Source organism: Papaver somniferum, unplaced genomic scaffold (genome assembly GCF_003573695.1).
Source record: "Papaver somniferum cultivar HN1 unplaced genomic scaffold, ASM357369v1 unplaced-scaffold_123, whole genome shotgun sequence".
In the NCBI taxonomy this organism is placed as follows: Eukaryota; Viridiplantae; Streptophyta; class Magnoliopsida; order Ranunculales; family Papaveraceae; genus Papaver; species Papaver somniferum.
This window is the reverse complement of record NW_020621381.1, coordinates 1065006-1072526: the sequence shown is the minus strand read 5'-3', so window position 1 is coordinate 1072526 and position 7521 is coordinate 1065006. Positions and strand designations below refer to the sequence as shown.

At 37.5% G+C, this 7521-nt stretch overlaps 1 long non-coding RNA gene across 14 annotated transcripts; it reads left to right on the top strand.

The window, feature by feature from the left end:
- Positions 1 to 1743: 1743 nt before the first annotated feature.
- Positions 1744 to 5602, top strand: LOC113331084. 14 transcript variants are annotated; one of them, XR_003350691.1, is made up of 10 exons: positions 1744 to 1989; positions 2131 to 2246; positions 2588 to 2772; positions 2931 to 3524; positions 3647 to 3748; positions 3890 to 4263; positions 4440 to 4482; positions 4744 to 4855; positions 4933 to 4976; positions 5310 to 5600. It is a non-coding gene; the product is annotated as an uncharacterized LOC113331084 (long non-coding RNA). The 14 variants fall into 14 exon arrangements; XR_003350689.1 differs by having other exon boundaries at positions 4440 to 4502; XR_003350686.1 differs by having other exon boundaries at positions 3890 to 4348.
- The last annotated feature ends 1919 nt before the right edge of the window (positions 5603 to 7521 follow it).

Sequence of the window (7521 nt, the reverse complement as noted above, 5' to 3'; positions counted from 1 at the left end):
GGGTAAAGATGAAAATGGTTAAAGAGAAAGCTTACCAACACGTATTTCGAGAAAAAGATAGCCGAGTAAACTCGGCTCGAAATATCAAATATGTATGTATGAAAACTATCATACTTATACGACTTTGTCTCAAGAGTAGGAGATATAATAGACTTTTGAGTGATAGATAAGTTCAAGTCTCCATATACCTTTTAGTCGAATGAAGTTCCACTTGTTCCTCGAGTAGTTCTTCATCTTCATAAGATGATTGCCATGGAGTCTGAAGTTCAACTACACTTAACTATCCTAGACCGAGACTTAGTCATAAGTAAACTAGAAATCAAGACATATAGCTGTTGATGGTGGTTTTTAGGTCAGGGATAAAATTGTAAAACCTGACATTTAATGTTCCGTCACTCCGTAAAGAAACAGAGCCATACAAAAGTGATGAGTGTCCAACCTCTTCACTGGCGCATTTATTGAGCAATTTTCAATATATTGACATGAAATTTACCAAGAATGGTGCATGTAGCAAAAATCCCAGATACTCTGTAAATTAAACACCTTGCTTATATTATTCACTAATGTAAGGCCCTCTAAGTACTTTTTCGGTGTTGTGTTCCCTGGAACAACCCTTAATATTTATATGGCATGACGTATTTGTTTTCACTCGCAGCATAGTAGCATGGATTTCCAAGTAGCAAGGTTAAGGCCCTTGCACAAAATGCTCAGTCAGAAAGCGTACTGCTCTCTATAAATTCTGTGTCAACACATAAATTATGCTTAAGAAACTAAACAATTGATCCACCGTGGATTAGTAGGTGCAAAATCCTACCCCAAATTAGAAAGCAGAGAATAACGGAGCCGCGGAGTAGGAGCAGCAGTGAGAGGGAGTGTGGCCACGCCATAGGCTAGTCGGCGCCACTTGTCCATGCCCCATGCTACCTAACCGGCCCTTATTCCTTGGTAGACCAATCAGGTCGCTTTAAACCCGCCATACTTCCATGAGTTGTGTCTGGTCCCATACTTGCTGGACCTATTCCCCATCGACCAATCAGGTCGCATTAAACCATCCACACGCCCCAAAAGGGTGGCCACGCCCATGCTTGGCATCCCCCTACTTTTATTCACCAATCAGGTTGCTCTAAACCTGCCACAACTTTAAAAGAGGTGGAAAATGTGTCAAGAGGTCTCCATACTATGTTGGCTTCCAAAAACCGCGCCAACATGCTAATGGCATGCCAAACATGCCAAAAGAGCGTGCCAGGCGCACGACATGCCAAACATGCCAAAACAAGCACGCCAGGCGCACATGCCAAACGTCATGCCAAACATTCCAAAAGCATGCCAATCGTACATGCCAAACGGGCATGCCAAGTGTACATGCCAAACATGCCACTTACCGTGGCAGCATGCCAAAACGTGCCAACCCACTCTCTGTTCATGACCAGCATCACAAGGGACTTCAATTTGACTAGCCTAACCGTTAGGCGCGGCCATGCTCTAGTGACAGTAGACGAAACTCTAGTTTCTAATCGTGGCACAAAACTATGCCACCTCGGACCCGCAACATGCCACAAGCCGTACAGACATAGAAAACCAAAAAAAAAGGCGCCACGCTATAGCCACCGGTGGAAATATTTGATCCTGTCGTGTGTGCTGCCCACACTTTTAATCTGACTCTGTTTCAGCTCATTCAGATGCTTGGAGTCAGCTTCAAAACTGACTCGGGCTTTATCATTATCGAGAACAACTCTTCTCATCTTCTTTACCTCTCATTCTCTTCTATCTTCTCCTCTCTGGTTCTCTTCTTCTCTTCTTCTCTGTGATTCACTCGGTATTTTTTCTCTATCAAAGTAACTGTGAATCAGAATGAGGTTTTTCTTCCTCTTCTTCTTCAAATAGATCCATCACAAATGAAATTCTTTGACCTATAGTTTTGAGATTTCTCTCATCCGAATTAGTATGAATAAATCTAAGGTTCTCAGATAGATTTCTCTACTTCGCGAGGTTTGTTTGCTATAATGGAAAAACTTATATATGGATTTTATTCAATTTCTGTTTTGATTATTAGATTTGGGTTTTAGGGATTCGATGTTTGATTTTTGATTCTGGGTTTGATTGAATTTGATCTTGTGTGAAATCCCCAAGTTTCTAGGGTTTCGGATTTGACAGATCGTGAAGAGGAACAACGCTTTCCTCGTCAAAGAGTTTGGAAATAGAAATCAGATGGTTCAGTTCTACAACGTTAGCACCTTCATACAGTGGTAAGATAAATCAAGAAAAATGGTTTTGTACTTTGGAGTTATGATTTGGGTTTGTTTCGATTTTGTTAGTCTTTTTTTTAGGGATTTGGTTAATGATTTGTTGTTGTTGGAAATTTGGGTATTGTAGGGTTAGCGAATGCAAAAACTATTTCTGGTATTTCTTCTGGCATGTTTGGACCCGTATTAAGTGACTTGTTGTTCATGACATTTTTTTTATGGCTGGGGACTATATAACCTAATTTTTAGTAGATGGGTTCTATTTCAATAGTTCCTGTAATCATTGTGAGTATAGGGGCACAATCTCGTCCATAACTTATCGTTGATTTGGTTTTCTTTGACAGGCATACAATCACGATCTTTTCCACTTTTTGTATATACATCTGATTATGGTCCCATCAATGACTTCTCTCAAGAAGCACCATGATAAGTCAGCATTTTCTGGTAAAGATATCCTTTATCTTAATCGGCATCAAACTGAGGAGTGGAAATGATGGATTTTATTCCATATCTATTTACTGTGTAGAAGGTTGAAGTTAAATTTTCTGGTCTTTTCATTGTTTGTTTGGATACTCCTTTTTCTTAACGGCATTGCCAATGGCCTGTTTATTTTGATGTTGGTTATGGTAAGCCTTGTGTATTCTTCTCTTCTATTTTAATTTTTTTCTTCATTTTTTCTTGTTGCAGGCCTCGTTTATTGACATGCCTAGGAATGGGTAAATGTTGCACTCATCATGTATTTGTAGCATCCTCGGAAAAGGTGGACCTATCCAGAGAAGTTTAATTTTTGTACTTTAAAACATGTCTTATTTTTGATGTACCACTACTTCACGGCAACAGAGATCTATAATGCGATTCATGTTTTCATTGCCGCATATGTCTGGAGGACCGGATTTGGGGCTTTCTCCTATTACTACATTCAAAAGGATTTTAGTCTTGGAAGATTTGCTCAGTTTTGTATATATTACTAGTATGTATATTGAGCAGTAGGAAGTTATAGTTTTCATTTTTTCCTTCGTTTCTAACTAATCCAAGTTTTCTAATCTGACATTTTCTAATGCAGATGATGTGGCGGCTTAATTTCTTTGTGTCATTTTGCTATGTTGTTCTTAATTTCCTCGTGTTTACTTGCATAATTTTTGCGACTCTGTTGTTCCCGGGGAAACCACTCGCAGGGGTTTCTATGTTTATGACAATAAGCGCAAGGCAAGGCATGATCCTGAAATTGCAAAATACATTGAGAAAGCAAGGAGAATGTCCGATGCAAAAGTTGATCCCAAGGTCTCTCTCTCTTTCTCAGTTTGATCTTTTCATGGTTCTGCTGTAAATTTTTTGAAATTTGAAGCTAAAATACTTAAAGCATGATCTGGACACACCATATTTGCAACTTATTCTCTTATCAGTGATGAAGTTAATGAAGGTATCATACAAGGACATTATCGAGATGATATTTTCCCCAGTCGTGGATGAGGCATGCCGTGTCTGATGCAAAAGTTGATCCCAAGGTCTTTCTCTCTTTCTCTTTCTCAATTGGATCATGTATTTTCATGGTACCATTGTAAAAAGTTTGAAATTTGAAGCTAAAATACTTCAAGCATTGTCTGGACACACCATATTTGCAACTTATTCTCTTATCATTGATGTAGTTAATGAAGTTATCAGACAAGGACATCATCGAGATGATATTTTTCCCAGTCGTGAATGAGTCATGTCGTCTCCTACATGAAGGAATTGTAGTTAAGGCATCAGACCTTGACATTGCCGCCGTTTCGGGGATGGGATTTCCACCATACAAGTTGTTATGTAAACTTTACGCTTGATAGTAGATAACAGTGGTTGACATTGTACAATCTTGCACAATTCTTTTATAATGATAAAAATTTGACATTTCCGCCGTTATGGGATGGATGGGCTTCCCACCATACTGGTTGTCAGTGAATCTTACACGACAATTTGTCTTGGTCAGGGGAGGAATCATGTTCTGGGCTGACTCACTCGCATCCAAATACATTTGTTCGAGGTTAGAAGAATGGACCAAGATGTATGGAGATTTCTTTAAGCCATATGCCTACTTGGATAAACGAGCTTCCAAGGGAGCTAAACTAGTAATAAAGACAGAAAACAATCTTTTGTTTTCATTCTTTTTGAGCGTACATCAATTTTTATTAATATCTTCGCTAATCAAATACTATGTAGAGTGCATCAATGATGGATCAAGCTATGTCTCGGCTATAAGAAGGTTAAGCGATTATCTTCTTGGTATTGTTGTATTATCCCTGTTGTTGTAGAAAGTTCAGAAAAATAAAAAGAACCCACAGTAAAAGTTGCACTGAAGATGAAAGTTAGTTTTAGTAAGAATTATTAAGGTTGTAGAACTGGAATAATAATACTCTGTAACCATCCTTTTATATTTCTCATAGGTCCGTGACTTATTCGAAATTTATGATTAAACATGTATCCTCTTTAACTTATCTTCAATTACTGGTATTTTCCATGTCAGGATACAAGGATGCAGACCCAGTAAAAGAAAATCTCTCGTTATTTCATTTCAGATCAGGTCTCGATCGTTATATCTGGATAATTGAATGATATATGCATATTATCACCCAAAGGTACTAGTTTTCTAATCTTCTATTGTTGCATTTCCAGCTATACCATCTCTAAATAGTGAAATCCTTGAATTTCGTAGGTTGAGAAAATGGATGGAAAAACTCGAGGAATCTGATAGAAAACGTATGTTATCATGTTAATGTTATTAGTTCGTTTAAGTGGCCCTTCATTAGCACATCTGCTTTGGTTTCAACTAAGCCTATCAATGTAATTAGTTCATTTTGGAAATATTTTTCGAATTCATGCAACTCTTCTAATGATATGTCGTAACTCTGATATATGCTCATCAACAATTTAATTATCTATGTTTACCTTGCGGCATTAAGAACAATATATTCTCTCTGAACAGTCTATTTTATCATAGATTAATAGATAAGTGTTTATTTCCTTGACATCAAGTCTATCTTCGTCGAATCTAATTGTTTTGCTTTGTCTCCTCCATTTTGTGTACAACAGTTAACAGTGTCTTGTTGGTGGCTTGAAGTTTGTTGAGGATCAGTTGTCCGAGCATTGGGGTTTATGGTCGCTGCATCACCATGTGCATTAAAAGTAGCTCGTCTGGCTTGTGAAGTTGCAGTCCATGCTTCTGCAAGTAGGGTATTGATCTCATCTATGGTTTTTATTTCGGTTTGAAACAGAGTTTTATTACTATTTATTTGTAGTTTGTCTATAAGAATGTATAGTTTTCAGTTTTTTACAGTGTTGTGTAATTTTTTCACATCTGGAACTTGAGTGATTGTAGTTTTTTTAACTTGAAAATGAAGTCAATTAATAATTTTCATTCAATTCCAACTTTTTAATAATTCTCTTGGATTAATTATTTTTCCAAATGAACATGGTAACTTACTTTCTTACAGGGATCTATAGTTTTGACCTGGTTTTAACCGGTCAAAATCTGGTTTTGACCAGTCAAGACCACTATTTTTTTGATGTTGCAACAATTTCGCAACTTTGTAAAACTGTTGCGAAATTTCAGTTTTGCAACTTCTTCTAACTGTTCGACCATCTAATTTCGCAACTGTTTCCAACTGTTGCGGCATACTGACGTTGCAACAGTTTCTAGCTGTTGCGACCGAGAATTCGCAACTTCTTGAGAACCGTTGCGAAAATTTGCAACAACGACTTTCGTAACAGAGAGGAATTGTTGCGACCCCACTTTGCAATTGCCAGTTACCGTTGCTAATCACTAAATTTGGTGTAGTGATAGAAAATGGCAAGATCAGATCGCTCAACTACAAGAAAAGTAGTTTCGTCTAGATTCACAATCCCAATGAAGTCTTTCAGACGTTAACCTATAGGGTCTCGAGAAGAAACCTAAAGTTAAAGGAGAATCGACTCTAGCAAACCAACTAGTATCACACAGGAGGTGTGGGGATTAGTTTTTCCAGATGCTAGATGCCTCCTTTATATAGTTTTCAAATCAGGGTTTTCAATCTAAGTTACCTTGGTAACAAAGCATTCAATATTCACCGTTAGATGAAAAACCTGATTCAACCAAGCTAATATCTTTCAACCGTTAGATCGAAACTTAGCTTTTCACACACACAAATGAAATGCATTCATTTAGGTTTGAGTAACGGTACCTAAACGTGTACACATAGTTGGTTCACAAATAGTTAACCAATGGTTAGCCATATGAGCACTTTCATATTAACCGTATTCATCTTTCTCATAACTAGTTCAAATGACTCATAAGAACTAGTTGATAGAGTTGTTCAATTGCTTAGGTCTTTATTCATAGACACAATTGAAACAAAATCGGTTTGATCCACTTGAATTAATTCATGAACAATATAGCCACGGTTTGCAAAGATTGCATTCCTTATAATTTATTGTTTTAAGTTCATGAACTACCGATTTGGGATATCACCAGCTTGAGTACGCGTACCTTAGCTACCGGATTTGAGTTTACAAACTCGGCAGAAATTTTCGGTTCGAAAACTTCCATGGGTATACGTACGGGTACGCGTACCTAAGGTGACTGGTTTACAAGTTTGCAAACTACAAACTCAACAGAAATTTTCGGTACCCAACCTGTCTCCTTCACCTATACTGCATGCACACATATGCACGCACCTGGCTTCCGGTACATGGATTTATACACTAATGTGCGAACACACTATATATGCTTATATCCATATATGGTAATCTCGACTCTACATCATTGAAACATTTTTCTATAATGTTATAACAATCGTTATTCACGACTATCGTCATCAAATCTATTTTCAAGATTGAAACGTCATCATGACTTTCATCACGAGTAAAGATGAAAATGGTTAAAGAAAAATCTTACCAGCACATATTTCGAGAAAAAGATAGGCGAGTAAACTCGGCTCGAAATAGCAAATATGTATGTATGAAAACTATCATACTTAAACGAATTTGTCTCAAGAGTAGGAGATAAAATAGAATTTTGAGTGATAGATAAGTTCAAGTCTCCACACACCTTTTAGTCGAATAAAGTTCCACCGGTTCCTCGAGTAGTTCTTCGTCTTCGTAAGATAATCGCCATGGAGTCTGGAGCTTCAACTACACTTGACTATCCTAGACCGAGACTTAGTCATAAGTAAACTAGAAATCAAGACATATGGTTTTTATCACTAATATTGACAAACATGCTTTAGATAGAAACGCATGCGAGTTCGACCGAGCAATGCTCTAACAA